Below are 16189 nucleotides of genomic sequence, written 5' to 3'. Positions count from 1 at the left end.
CTTCAGGATGATCAAGACTATTTCCGTGCCAAAACCAAGTCTGAAACTGGATTGGAATGGGTCCAGACAAATCATGTCATCCAAAATCACCTAGAGTTGTACCATGGCTAGTGCTACCTCAAATACCAAGGAGGAGATATTTGTGACTGGCCAATAACTATGATCAAAAAAAATCTGCCTCTTTCAGAGTGGCTGGAACTCTTCCCTCTCTCATAAGAAGGCATTAATTATGTCCTGGACTTCTCCTGAGCTATAATTTATACCTCTGACAGGCGGGTCTTTTACTCACAGGGAGAAAAACTGATTAAAAATGTAGCATCCATGGTAGTCTCCAATGCAACTGAAGTTAAGACAGAGGGTTTTTTTAAAATAAAAAAAACATTAAAGATTTAAGTTGAAGAGGAGAGATCATTAGTGGTAGCAAGACATAATGCAACCCTGAGTAGTTAATAGCCAGAGGTATTTGCTTGGCCATTTTTCACTGATAAGGAGCATTTTATATTGCAGCTGAGGGCAGGAGCTGACCTTCCTTTTTGCCTTTCCAAATGTTATTAGTTCAGTCAGACAAGAAAAAGAAAAAGAAAGGAATAACATTCTCCGAGATGCCCCTAAGGGTTTGAGACAGTAACTAATGGTCTCCTGTCTTCTTCTGGTATTATACTATGAGCTTGCTGAGCAAAATTGCTTCAAATTGCCTTTCTGCTCCCCAATGAATAAGTACAGCTGCCCATGATCGCAGCACACCCATATCCCTGCAGTTCTTTGGGTGTCCAACATAATCTGTGATAGTGTAGAAATAGCCACTGTGTCCAGGAAAAAGGTGGAGTATAAAAAATATATAATATATTACAGTCATACCTCGGTTTAAGTACGCTCCGGTTTGAGTACTTTCAGTTTAAGTACTCCGCGGACCTGTCTGGAACGGATTAATCCACTTTCCATTACTTTCAATGGGAAAGTTCGCTTCAGGTTAAGTACGCTTCAGGTTAAGTACAGACTCCCAGAACCAATTGTGAACTTAAACTGAGGTACCGCTGTATTAATAATAACTCGGTGTGGGGGGGAGAAGCCATCCTTAGGAACAAAATGTGCCCTACCTCCCTTGGTCATAACTACATACGGTAAACACTCTACAAATCAGCATAGATTACTGCCCGAAGATCCCAGCAGAGTCTATACCTTTATTTATTTGATTAAAAGATGTGCAACTCGCTTTTCAGGGTGCAATGTCCTCATACTTACAAGACTCTAAAGTGCATCGTATTAAAAATTGCAATCATTCATGTCAGCATAACAGCATACTACCGGTATATACATTGCTTTTTCGGGGGGAGGGGGGGACACAAAGGTACACATACCCCTAAACATTTTGTGAATCTTTGTACTTTTGTCCATTTACAGTGGTACCTCTGGTTAAGAACTTAATTCGTTCTGGAGGTCCGTTCTTAACCTGAAACTGTTCTTAATCTGAGGTACCACTTTAGGTAATGGGGCCTCCTGCTGACTCCGTGCCGCCGGAGCACAATTTCTGTTCTCATCCTGAAGCAAAGTTATTAACCTGAGGTACTATTTCTGGGTTAGCATTTTTAAAAGAAAAAAGCACCACACACACACACACACACACACACACACACACACACACACACCATACATATTTCCCTATGGAGGGAGTTCAAATGTGTGGGGCCATCACTGAGAAAGACTCAAATAGGTGTAGGTTGTGCTTTGTATAACCTGGTCCCAAATTGTTTAGGGCAAAAGTCAAAAACCAGCATTTTCAACTTTCAGCCAGTCAATAGTTACCAATACAGAATAGGTAGCATACGGCATTCATCATCATGGTACCCTTCCGATATTTTGGACTACTGACTGGGGCTGGTGGGAATTGTAGTCCAAAACATCAGGAAGGCACCAGGTTGGTGAAGATTGGTAGAATGAGTGCCCAACTCACAAACGTGTTTGAACTACCACATTCTGTACCAGCTACAATTTCCAAACCATCTTCGAGGGTCCATTTCTTATCCGACTTGGACATAACCAAGGCAGACATCACTGTGGTTAGATCTGACTACTCATCATAGTGATTATTAGCATCTAAAGAAGGAAATGGGCTATTGGGAATATTACTTAATATTTATATTTTATTGAAAACTTTGAGTGGACAAATAAAGTGAAAGAAATGGAAAACAAAAACAAAAATGAAAAGGGAAGATGCCGTTCCTTGATCGTTTAGGCTAAGGTGTTTATGAGAATAATGATGGAGAGATGAACAACAATGACCCTGGCAGGAATAGATCTTGATTGACAAGTCCATATACTTCCACTGTGCATCTGGATGCTTCTAAAGCTTCATTTATATGTTACCTGGAACAGCATGAGGATTTTATCTTCAAATGTCAAAGTTCAACATTTTACAGCAAAACTGAGAAGAAGTTATTGTGGACAAAGGAGTATCAGAAAATGGGCTACTAGTATGGTAGGATCATTGGAGGCAAGCTCATTCCAAGTCCATGCAGTCTAAATAAATTCTGCACCTCTGCCCTTGCCCTACAAATAACCTCCCAGCAGACCATGTCTGATCCTAGTATTCCCACCAATTCCACTTCCTCTTAAGGTAGCCTCTGGAAGAAAGGTATGGATAGGATCTACCTGGCAGGGGAATGAGCAAATCTTCAGCTTTTTCTACCTGATAGATTAAGCCTGTTCCAGGCCAGCCATGTGGTAGGATATCTGGAGATGGAAGCTGCAGGAACCCTTATCATCAACCAGCAATCTCATAGATCTTAAACCACCAGTTCTCATAGCCTGACTCAAGCAAGACATAAGGAAATTGACAATTGTCTGCACCTCAGAATGGTAGGCCTGAGAGACAGACCTTCTCCCACAAAGAGTGAGATCATCTGAAGAGGCCATACAAAACATTCTCCTTGGATCCAGGATATGCTAAAGACCTTTTTATTTACTCATGCATTATCAGAGTAATGATATAGGACAGGTAGATTATTGGTCACTGCAGAAAGTCTGGAACCGTGTATTACATTATTTTTTAACTGATTCACGGTCTGTTTTTGCTTCTTCGTATACCACTTTGGAATTTAAAAACATTAAAGCAGTCTAGGAGTATTTTAGAATAAATAAAATACCAGGTCAGACCATTGGTCCATCTCGTTCAGTAATGTTGCCTGGCAATGACTTTCCAGGGTTTCAGACACAGAGCCTCTCACAATCTTGCCTGCAGACGCTGGGGATTGAACCTGGGACCTTGAAGGCAGATCCTCTGCCACTGAGCTACAGTCCTACCCCATTCTTAGGGTTGCTACCCGGTTCCCCTTTCCTGACCTGGCACATAGAAACCCAGCCTTTTCTCGTGACTTATCTCCACTCTGGGCAAGCTTCTCCTGCAAAGTTTAGACTGCATCTAAAAAGGCACAGGAACAGTACCAGGCAAAATGAGGTAGTGGCACCCACCCATTATCTTTACTCAGCTACAAACATCTTGTTGGCAAGAGTGCTATCGACAGGGGGAAAGCTAGACTTTTGGTTTTTTTGGCAGCTTAATCTAATTGTTAAAAAACAAACTCCAAGTGTGTTCTTGTTGTTGTCTCCATTTTGGCTTCATTATTCACTGACTGAGTGAATGAGAAACACCTTATTATTGATAGCAGCAAGTGCTTTTTTATTTTGATGTATTACTTGTACATAAGTAATCAATGCACATGGCAAGTACCTGCCTCTAACTTATCCTGTGCTGTCCCCATTCCAGTACATCTTTATAAAGCATCTAATATCTCATGTTGCGTTCAGTTTAAACTTACAGAGAAAGGAGTGTTTCTCCCACCCCACCCCACCCCAAATGCTCAGTTTTCAGACATCTTGCTAAAGTTAATGAGGCAGTTCGGTCAAGTCTGAATTCTCAGGATGTGGTCAGTAATGTTCCCAGACTTCAGAGCAAAGTGATTCAACGAATTCCTTGTTTCTGTCTTCTTGTTAGATAACGGTTCAAAGACAGTAACTTATGATAAGGTTCCATCTTTGACAATAAACTCTAAGGGAAAGTATCTGTTTTAGTTAGGTAATACTGCCATCTAGTGCTGTAGGACATGCTCAAGAAATGCTTCACATAAGGGTCGTTCTGTGAAACAGTGGTCTCAATTTTGCAAGCGCCAATTATCTAGTAGTAGTAGTAGTAGTAGTAGTAGTAATAATATTTCAAATATTTATATAATGCTTTTCATCAGAAAGAGTCTAAAAAGAAGATCAAACAAAAATTAAACTCAATAAAAGTTAAATATACTATGTAAAATAAAACCTCCACATCCATAAAATATGATTCCACTCACCCAATACACTTCCACACACTCAAGATACATACAAATTCCACACCCCCATACATTCACTCACCCGCTGCCACAAGCTCCCTCACTCTCATGACCCTACCCCCATCTGTGTGGTTTCCATATTGTTAAGTTACCAAACGCCACGGGCTGCAGACAAACAGGAACCAATCTGGACCTATGATGTGAGAAACAGGCTTAAGTTGCATTGAGGTCAGTGGGGCTTACGTAAGCATTTAACTGGACACTTCTGTCTCATTGATTTCAACAAACCTGCTGCAACTTCCAACTACCTCTTGCTGAATAAGTTCCCTGTGTTTATTGACCATGTTTATGAGATGCTCTGTGGAATGGAATGGAATGGAATGGAATGGAATGGAATGGAATAGAATAGAATAGAATAGAATAGAATAGAATAGAATAGAATAGAATAATGGAGCATTCCTGCTAACTTCAACAGGATTGAAACAGCCACATCTTTTCTGGTTGCCAGTAGCAAGTAGGGAATGGTTATTCCACCAAGTAAGTGGGGAAACTTTTGTAATCAAAAGACAGTTGGTTCTTTCCTTTCAAGGCATCAGTTTGCTAAAATATATATTGAGGGTATTTTTTAATATTACCTGTACTGGAACCAATTTTGAGCCCATTTTTTTCCTGTCCTTCTTTCAAGGAGCCCAGAACAAGATATTTGTGCCCCCCCCCTCCATTATCATAAAAACAATCCCCTCAGGTAGATTAAGCTGAGATGGGGCCAACTATCTCATTAACCAAGCTGAGCCCTTTGCCTCAGGTGGCAGATCAGAAGGGGGTGGCAGACTGGCACCTCCTCAACCAATCTGCTGCTGCTTCCACAGTGCCAACTGCCTCCATTTTGTTTACTGCCTGCCTGCCCTCCATTGCTTAGTCCAGTCCTCCAGTCAGGTCCCATGTCAGCATCTCAGGGCCATTGTGATGATAAAGTGGAGGAGTCATGAATGCCATCCTGAGTTTTTGGGAGAAAAGGTGGAGTTGCCAAACCAACACAAAGAAATTATGTGGAAGCATTTACAATGTAGGCAAATATTCCAACAACTTGTGTTGCTTTGCCAAGCTACCTTTATATTATTCGGTAAAGAAGAAATATATCAGCTGCCAAGAAATAATTTCAGCCTTGACCTTTCTTGTCTCCAGGCCATTGTCTTGTGAGCTGCCCACCAGTCCATCACAACTGATTGATTTCTTAGTGTCAGCTGGAGAACTTTAGAGGGGGGGAACCCATATCCAAGATAATAACAAAACAGGACCCTAAAGCCAAGTTCTCTCCTCCAATACAATGTAAATTCCTTATCCGTGTGTGTGTGTGTGTGTGTGTGTGTGTGTGTGTGTGTGTGTGTGTGAATCATGCCATGAACCCATTATTTCACTAATTTCCCATTTGTTAAAAGCGTTTCAGCAGAATGCAAAAAATGAAAGCTCCATTCTAAATACCCCTTTCAGCACAAATTCATTTTGAAACCATTCATTTGGAAAGCATTTAAAAACAAAACAAGAAACAAGAAACAAAAAAACCCCAAGCATTACAATTCCAGGGACCCATGGGCCAAGGATCAGCCAGCTAAATTTATGTGTGAATCATCAGTGGCAGAAGTCATTCCCAGCTAAGTGTTAATGTGTTGCTGGTTAGCAGAAACCTTTAAAAAAATATGCAAATGTTTTTGGAAGCTTGTGTCACAGCATTTGACCCAACACCACTGTTTCCACTTGAAATTACATAAGCAGAAGCTTGTGTTGCTGCAGCGAAAGGGTCAGCCTGTGCTTAGGAAGAGGGCGGGGAGCCACATTTGCTTTTTAAAGCTTGTGCAGAGCACTTTGCCTTCACAACAAGGATGGGGGGACCGTTTTCAACCGGAAGGCCACATTCCCCTCTGGGGCCCACAATCCAGTGGTCTCCAGGGCCAGAGGCAAAGGGGGGCAGAGCAGTGAATGTTAATTTTACCCAAGCTGGGTTTTTTAGACACATTCGCTCACTCCTCTCTATCTTCCAGGCAACCAAGAGGCATTATCAGGGCTCAAGGACACCATCTGGGCAGGAAAAAAACAGACAAGAAGAGTGCAACACACAGTCAGTGAGAGCTACAGCCTGGAGGGATGGGGGTTGGCTGGGGAGTGGGTGTACACTGGACTTTAAATGTGACCCGTAGGATTCCTTCCATGCTACCCCCATTCCCCAGCTACCCCCCCCCATCTCTCCAGGCTGCACCTCTCACTGACTGTGTGTTGGCCTCCAGGCCTGAGGTTCCCCATCCTGCTTTAAATGATTGGTCCCAAAACCACTTTATTGAAGCTAAGCATGTCTGGGTATGTCCAATGCCTGGAACCACAGCCCCTTTGGGTTCCATGACTATAGAAAGGCAGGATATAATGGTAAGATAAATAAACAAATGGACATTGTATTGGTATCAGAAAAGCAGACCTGACCATTTTCAGAGCAGCACAAGAGCAGCTCCATCCCACTGATGGCAATTGATCCACCTGTGTAGGGTCCAAGGGTGATTCTCAGGGCAGGATGGATAGGATCCGTACATCAGCCCGTACATTTGCAGGAAATTTATGTGGCAAAAAAAACCTGATGATCTTCCAGTGGAATTGAGATTTGGTGGTGGGCCACTCACTCTTCTGTCTGCAAAGACAATGGCTTGGGCTTTAATTCTCATGAATGGAAACCCACTCACTAAACAGGGTTTCTCTCTCTCTTCCTTTCTGCCGTACTCCCCCTGCACCTACAAACCTTAGGGTAGAGGGGAACTTCTGGAATGGCTTGGGGTACCACACAGAGGTGAAGCAAGGGAATTGCCAAAGGCCAGAAGCATGCAAGAGCTCAGAACAGCCTGGTTTTTCCCTGCTTCGTCCCATGTGGACCAAGTGCCTCCAAGCCCACAGACTGCAATTTTCACTTAACGTGCTTCTGTTTTGAGCAGGACTTAAATTATGCCACATGTGACCTTGCAAAATATTTGAGTCTGGTCTTCTGGGCCTTCAAAGCTCAGAGAGAGAGAGAGAGAGAGAGAGAGAGAGAGAGAGAGAGAGAGAGAGAGAGAGAGAGAGAGAGAGAACGCGCGTGTGCACATACACACACACAAATAATGTTTTGAGCATTGCAGTGGAGTGGGCTGTGCTATGGGCAAGTGAGCAGTCGATTTCTGTGCCATCCTTCCTTTTTCCCTGCTTTTCATTCCTCTCGAGAGATGCACAATTGTGCACCTGTATACAGTATAGTCAATTTAGCAGCTGCTCTTAGTGTGGAATTGGGTTTTATCTTGCACAGAACAGGGTCTTCATTCTGTCTGGAGTCTAAAAAGCACATTAAAGACTAAGCCCCAAACATTAAGGGGTAGTTTGAAGCTCAGAAGGAGAAGAAGTAGGTGAAAGCCTCAAGGGAGATTGCTGTCTTATCTGTCTCTTCCCAGCTATATTTTAAGTCCACTCGAATTTCAAACCTTTCTTAATCTTGCGCTTATGAAAAAGTGGATAACGGGGCCTCCATCTCTTGTGACGCATGTGTCAGATTTGTCACCGAGGTCGGTGTTTTTCATCATAACCCGCAGTCTTGCAACATATCTGGTGTTAACATTTCAGAAATGGGTAACAAATCATTTAACAGCTGGAGGGAAATGCTTCAGAATGATTGGAACTGTATCCACATCAGAGTCTTTCCCCTGGGGAGTCAAGGGCATCGGCACTGATGCTCACAGGAGAGATCATTATGGCTCAGCATACACCGTAGCTTCCAGATGTTTGGAGATTGTATTGCAGGGACCTAATCCCTGCAGTGCGCACATGTGGCCTGCTCCGATTGCTGGTCACACCCATTTTTCAAGGTGTTGCAACATTTCAAGCTGAACTCTCTGACATTAGTTCCTAGAAGCATATCTAAAATATGCATGTGCATTTGGGTGTGACAATAGCCCATGTACTGTATGTCTGTTGAATGGTGCTTTTTGGTGGAAGAGAGAGTGGGGTGAGGGTCAGAAAAAGTTTTGCAGGTAGTTGCTTTTGAAAATATTGTTTGTCTCCAGTATATGGATGATGGGTTTCTGGCCTGGCATCAGCACCCAGCATGATGGGCCAAACCTTTGGCCCTGGAGGGTTTACGGGTGCTGGTGCCAATCACCAACATCCTTTTGTCTTCTCTTTTCTTCCCCTCAACCTTTTTACTAGAGCAGCACTCAGCTACTGTCCTCATGTCCTGTGTTTGGGCTCCTCATAGGCATTTGCTTGGCCACTGTGGAAAACAGGATGCTGGACCATAAAATCTTGGGTTGGATCCAGCAGGGAAGATATGCAAACAATCTGCGCCTTCAAATCACCCAAGGAATTTTACAGCCGTATGGGAACTCTCAAACTGGGCTGTCTGAGAGTTCCCTTATGATGAATTCTGTAGCCACTCATATCTCCTGAGAGCTACCAGACCCAATTCAGGGTGTTGGTACTAGTGTACAAAACTCTGATTTACTTGGGACCCAAGTACTTATAGGAGTGTTTTCCTCAGTACCCACAGGGCTTTTTCAGTGGTGGCACCCTGGTTACTGAATTCCTTCAATATGGGCAGACGAAAATGATGGATTATGCGGAATTAGCAAGACTGACTAGCAGGATCCGAAACCAGGGAGAGTCAAAGTTCCAAAAGGATTGGAGTAAATTTGTGGACTATATGGAGAAGAACTGTAGAAGTTTAAAGACACTTGCAGGACTGAAATAAATCCTACGAATTAATTTTAAGTAGAAGGAATGAAGGAACTGTGAGATAGGAATGGATAAGAAAACCGACTGGGGGGAAGGAGGGAAGTCAAAGCTTGGCAGAGCAAAGAAAATTGTAATAATTGATTAGATGTTAAGAAGAGGGAATTTTGTGTTTATTATGTTTGTTATGTGTTGTTGTGTTTGTGGTTGTATGTTTTGTTTTTGTTTAAATGTGTTTAATTGGAAAATTTAATAAATTGTCTTTTTAAAAAAAAGAAAAAAAAGAATTCCTACAATAAGGAGATCCGGCTGTCTCCTAAACTGCTGTCATTAGGGTAACAACTTGAAACATATTTGATCATTCAGGTCTTTGGAGTAGAGTTCAGTAATGTCTGCTGCATGATATTTTATTGTTGATAATGATTTTAATTGTTGTTTCAGATTGATAATATGTTATGGTTGCTGTGAGCCTAGATCCTAGGATCCTAGAGGAAGGAGGATGGGATACAGAACCAATAAATCAATAAAAAATATTGTCAAGCAAGCTTTTTGCAGTTCTGGCCTTCAGCTGCACTCTTAAAGGTGCAGGAATTTTAATTGCCCTGTCTCTTTTCTGCCGTTACAGAAATCGCTGGGAAACTGATAATGCAAGGAGACCAACACAGATAGTGCCAGGAACAACAATCTGAGAAAAGTTGAGAAAAATATATACAAGCTTGCCAGTTTAGACTGCAACATTCCCAATCTGCTTGAAAGAAAGAAAAATAGTTGGTTGTTATGAGAACAGCTTCCCAAACCACATGTGATACTGAATAAGAATCAAGGCTATACTCTCCACTTGGACATTTAGACTCAGTTTATGAGACATTTAGATTCAGTTTATGATTCATGGATGAGTCTCCATGAATCATAAACTGAATTTATTGGGTTTTAGCAGTTTTAGAATCTGCTCCCATGGAAGCGCACCTGCGGATCTTCCCTCAAACTATGCCATGATGTTTTTGCAATCTAAGTCAACCCATTTACCTGGGATTAAATTGCATTAACTTTGAACTCAGAGTAGTTTACCTCTGAGTGGACATGCCTAGGGTTATGTTGCAACTGAACCAGTTGGCATTGGACCAGACCTTTACATTATGTAATTGCTGAATTGTGCATTGCTTATTTGTGGTGCCAATCTTCACACACTAGGCCTATCAGGGCTGCCCCAATACATTTCGCTGTCTGAGGCAGAGCAGCAAATAAGGCCAGTACAGTAGACAAGACCCTTCAAGTTATTTTGTGACAGAAAATCTACAAGCACTTCTCTCCCAACCTGGCAATAAAAACTCAGTAACAAGTTAAGGAACAAACCATTTGCTGCCTTTTCATGACACCCAAGTTCAGCTGCCTGAGGGAGCCACCTCACTCACTTTAATGATAGGGCTGGCCCTGCAATATGCCCATTTTTCTTTTCCTATGGTGTACGCATATCATCTGAAAACCACTAACACATGCAGAGAAAGAGAGGAAAATTAGGTGGCATAGACCTGTGCAAATAAAAGGCTGTTGGGCATTGCTTACTTAGAATTATTGAGGGCATCAAAATTATGAGCATGCATCTGTGTATTAAAATTTGGTACACACACACACACACACACACACACACACACGTGTCATCCTGTTCACCAGAAACAAGTCTGAAAACAGGAAAGTTTGCCATCTCCTGCTTGAAACTCTATGTCATAATTATGTATTAGTCCGCATTAGATAAGCCATTGAATTATGGTGCTGGAGGAGACTCTTGAGAGTCCCATGGACTGCAAGAAGATCAAACCTATCCATTCTTAACCTATCCATTCTTAAGGAAATCAGCCCTGAGTGCTCCCTGGAAGGACAGATCGTGAAGCTGAGGCTCCAATACTTTGGCCACCTCATGAGAAGAGAAGAATCCTTGGAAAAGACCCTGATGTTGGGAAAGATTGAGGGCACTAGGAGAAGGGGACGTCAGAGGACAAGATGGTTGGACAGTGTTCTCGAAGCTACGAACATGAGTTTGACCAAACTGCGGGAGGCAGTGCAAGACAGGAGTGCCTGGCGTGCTCTGGTCCATGGGGTCACGAAGAGTCGGACACGACTAAACGACTAAACAACAACAACAGATAAGCCACACGTGTGACAGATCACAGGAAGCCCACCACCCCTATTTTCAATCTTGAAGTAACTTCGGAATGGGGAAAGGAGAATTGTCACTGGCAGCTTCAGATATATCTGTATTGCAGAATGCAAACTAGTGTAGGAGGTACTTTAGGGAAAGGAAAGACATTTCAGGAAGACTAGCATTTCTTCATTAGTTTCCTTTTATTTTCATTTTCATTTTAAATATTCATGGCCTTAACAGGCCTTCAAAGCAGCTATCAGTAAATGAAAATTAATACATAATAAGCATAAGATTCTTTTTTAAAAAATAAATAAATGGCATTGGTGAAAGCCCTAGAAGAAAATGATGGGACACAACCACTACCCAGACTTTAGATGTTGGTAACTTCTAATGAGATGCTGACTTTCACACACAGAAACCTGAAACTTTCAGCTATCTCCAGTATGTGCAATGCAGTCCTGGGCATTTTTACTCAGAAGTCCTATTCTGCTCAATTGGGCTTACTCCCAGATAAGCAGAAGTGTAGTAAAAAAGGGGGGGGAGGAGTACAGCCTTCGTCTGAGAAGTCGCATGACTGACTGTGTACCCATACCCTTTAGCCCAAGTTGAGTTGACCTGACTGCAGGTGACATCAACACCTGGCAGGCCCTATAATCCACCTTTAAACTTTTTTCCCTTGGCCCCTAACCTCCAAGCAGCACCATGTTGCAGGATCCAGCTGTCATTTTTATTTCCCACAGTGCCCCTGGATGGTCTATGTGAGCCATTGTGGGAAATTAATATGGCAAGTAAGCCCAGTCACCCAGCACAGCTTTCATCTTTCAAATTTCAGCCGCGCCCTATGCAAGCTCAAAATTCAGCACCCCCCACCTCTTTGCCTTCCGTTCTGCTCAATTCACTACGTCAAAGAAGGCTTCAACTGCATTTATGTATGCAACCCCAGCGGCAAGGAATCTCTATGCACAGAAGTGGAAGGATGAGGGAATTCCCTCAAAGGAAGAATAGCTGGTGAAAACCTTGGAGTGCGCAGAGATGGCAAAACCTACTGACACTGATAAGAGAAACAAATTTAGATTCCTTTGAGGAGGACTGGAAACATTTCCATATGTGAAGTTACTTTCCGTATGTGAAGTCCACAGTGGGGTTTGAAGTTTAAGGGGGGAAATAACGTAACATATTAAGAAACCTGTTAAAGAGGATGAAAATGGATTTGGTGGGATCCCAAAATGCAATTGTCTGAAATTTTGATTACAAACATCGATGGTGGGTGAGTGGGAAGTTATTAGTAATGCTGTCTCTGTTGTCTCTGCTACCCATCATTGCAAAGTAAGGCCAGCAGTGCCCCTGCAGGGGAGGAAGGTGACATCAAAAGGTACTTTGCCTAGAGACTCCTCAAAGCTGGAACTAGCTCTGCCTATCCTAAGTCAGAAATGGGGGACCTGTGGAGCTCCAGCTGTGGTGGGACTTCAACACCCATCAGCCCCAAACAGCATGGTAAATAGCTAGGGATGATGGGAGTTGAAGTCCGGCATTGTCTGGAGAGCCACAGGTTACCCATCCCTGCAGAAGCTTCTTATGACACAGAAAAGCAAGAGACCGTGTTGTAGCTCCTCCTTGCAATGGCGTTAACCCACATTTTGGAGAGGAAATAGTACTGTGGGGGGGAGACTGAGCATCCCCACTATTGAGACTTGCTATTTGTCTGTGCTAAATAATCCCCAAGCTGCTTTTCTGTAAATGACCACTGGCTTCCAGTGACTAAAACATTCAGTTTTTGCCCTAGATATCAGCAACGCTTTTGGGAGAGAAGGCCTATTTCCTCTCTGGGAACAGAACGTCCATTCACCTATCTGAGGGTAGCCATATTCTGCCTACACCATATTTGCTATTAAGAACATAAGAAGGGCCTATTGGATCAGGCCATTGGCCCATCTGGTCCAGCTTCCTGATCTTACTGTGGACAACCAGAAAGCTGTGGGAAACTAGCAAGCGGGACCTGAGCACAAAAGCACTGTCGCCTCCAATGCGTTTATGGATCAGAAAGGCTCAAAGGGAAGTGCTTTTGTTATTTGCACCAGCTGCGTTTCATTTTTAACTTTTACAATCTCACATCCAGTCCAGGAAACATCAGCGGGGCTGAGGACATTTTCAAATTACCATTCCGAGACGCAGGATCAAGCAAGATAAAGCGAATAGATTGTCATGTGGGAATTGCAGTTGAGTATTAAATTGTTTCCAGAGTACGCCTGTTGCTAAAAAGCAATTTAATTCTCATCACATTTTCCTAATGACACTCTCCTCATTATCTGCTTGATCCTATCCTTCAGAAGTTTCGGCCATTCTGATCATTATTTTAAATGCACTCCTCGCAACCAGCTAAACTGACTCGTTCCTCCCCACTCGCCTGCTTTTCTTCCATTTTACACCTAATTTGCAGAATGACCCAATAGGTTGAATCTTGTCATTAATAAGACCTTGGCAACAGTTACAAAAATGAAAGCAAAAACAAATCTTCTTTCGCAGCACTTTTTGTTTCCCTATTTACTGGGGCTGCAATTGGACACCTTGCGTTTATGGATAGAAGAGTGGTGGAAATTCAGAAGTGTGGGACCCCCAAATTCAGAAGTGCGGAATTCTGCCTGGGGCAGAGCTTTGATGGAAAGCTGTTGAGCTTTTAAGGGAAATATCGTCAAAACTTCCTTAGCTGGAGTTTTGAGGCTACGCCCTCCTGCAATGCCTGGGACTCTCAGCAACCCCCATAAAGCCCTGCAGCTCCCCCAACCTCCCTAAGACCCCCACACACAGCTTCCAGTGTACCCCGGCCCTCCGGCCCTGCCTTCTTTTGCTACTGTAGTGGCAGCCAAGCCCCCTCACAGCCACATCCCTTTTAAGATTAGACAGTCTTCTATTCTACCTTATTATTGTACAAAAATAATAATCAGGGGTAGGCAACAATGTAGACCTCAATGGGTTGCCTTTCAAGTAGACCTACTTTGGTGCGTGCACATGAGCACATGAATTGGGGTGCTCCAATACCTTCTTTCGGAGTGATTTCAGTTTTTCCACAGCTACTGCATGCTAAGTCCCTACGTGCATGTACGCAACTATCCACCACAACGCCAAGATCCCTTTCCTAGTCATTCACCACCAACACAGACCCCATCAGAGTACAGTATATGTGGAGGGGTGTGTGTGTGTGTGTGTGTGTGTGTGTGTGTGTACATCTCTATTTGCTGCAATGTGCTTCGTGCATTTAATTGCATTTGCCATTTTGCTGTCATTCCCAGGAAAAGCAGCAGTACAGCAGTGTGTGTGTGTGTGCGTGCGTGCGTGCGCTGAGGAAGAACAAGTGCCTGGATGCTCCTAGCAAAGGTACAGAAGAGCATGGCATCATCCATGTAAAAAGTACATGGACACTGACATGGTAAATGAATATCCAACTTAAGGCACCCCAAGTTGATCTCATTGCTGCTTGTCCCTGGTGTTCATGGGGAAAGGGGAATTTTACCCAGGGACATCCTGGTTCATAGCTCTCTCTTTTTAGCCCAGGGGTGGCTAATCTGCAGCCTCCAGATGTTGTTGAACTACAACTCCCATCATCCCTGAGCTTTGACCATTCTGATTGGGGCTGATGGGAATCCAGGAACATCTGAAGGGGCACAGGTTCCCCAACCCCATTTGAGCCCCTAGACCCTGCACAAGCTCTGCTCTCTTTCCCACTGCTTTTTGAGCCGACATGTTCAGCAATCAGTTACAAAAACACAGCTTGTGAAGCAAGTGACCTCCATCAATTACAGGCCTTTGGCTTTGCTGTATCCATAACTCTGCAGCTGTGTCATTGTGTTTTCGCTCAGATGCTTTCCCTTCTCCAAGGTTCCTTTTCCTGATACTCCCACATCAAGAGCTAGAAGATAATTCTCCCTCTGCCTGCGTATCTCCTGCCCTCCTCCACCTGTTTGATATCTGTAACTTGCATCAAGGCTATGTGAACTTTTCCTCTCTCATCAAGGTCCCCGGTTTAGATTTCTCTCTTGAAGGCTAAAATGCCTCTGTACAGAACTCCCCTTCAAATTAAGGTTAAAAGAAGAAAACGGTCTCCTTATTTGAGCTCCTATGGATTAAAATTGCAGCTTCCAAGAAGGTTACTATGTGTTTTCCCTCAAATATTTTTCCCAAAAATAAGCAAAAATAAGTTTTACATATTTCATTCGTTAACAGATGCATCATTGGTTCTATAACTATAAAATTGTAGGCTCTAAAAAATATAGAATTGGTCATGCAGTCCAACCCCTTGTAGGAATCACAGCTGGCTTTAAAGCACCTGGCTTCTTCCAAAAAATCTTGGGAAATGTAGTATGGTAAGGGTGCTGGGAAGTGTAGCTTGGTGAGGTACAGACTACAGTAAGCAAAAGGTAGTCTCTGCTGGGTGGTACTTACGATCTTAAGGGTCTTAATGGTTCTGAGAAAAATCCATCTACTTCAGAAATCCTTTTCTGACAGGTCAGCCGTAACCTGGCAAGATGAAAGCCAAAGGGAAGCCTTGTGGTTGCCTGTTCTGGACAATGTTGTACTACCGCTGTACTACCAAATGGAGCAAGTGCACAGGTTGGGAGTGCTCTCTTGGGCTTGCTGATCAGAAGGTCGGCGGTTCAAATCCCTGTGACAGGGTGAGCTCCCGTTGCTCTGTCCCAGCTTCTGCCAACCTAGCTGTTCAAAAGCATGCCAGTACAAGTAGATAAAGAGGTACTGCTGCGGTGGGAAGGTAAACGGTGTTTCCCTGCGCTCTGTTTTCCATCATGGTGCCCTGTTGCGCCAGAAGCAGTTGAGTCATGCTGACCACATGACCCGGAAAGCTGTCTGTGGACAAATAGTGGCTCCCTAAGCCTGAAAAGCGAGATGAGCGCCACAACCCCATTGTCACCTTTGACTGGACTTAACCGTCGAGGGGTCCTTTACCTTTACCTTTTAACTCTTTGCCATCAGTCCTCCTCAAGTG

The sequence above is a fragment of the Zootoca vivipara genome, chromosome 5, assembly GCF_963506605.1.
Source record: "Zootoca vivipara chromosome 5, rZooViv1.1, whole genome shotgun sequence".
NCBI classification, from domain to species: Eukaryota; Metazoa; Chordata; class Lepidosauria; order Squamata; family Lacertidae; genus Zootoca; species Zootoca vivipara.
The sequence above is the reverse complement of the archived record's forward strand: the minus strand, read 5'-3'. Positions refer to the sequence as shown.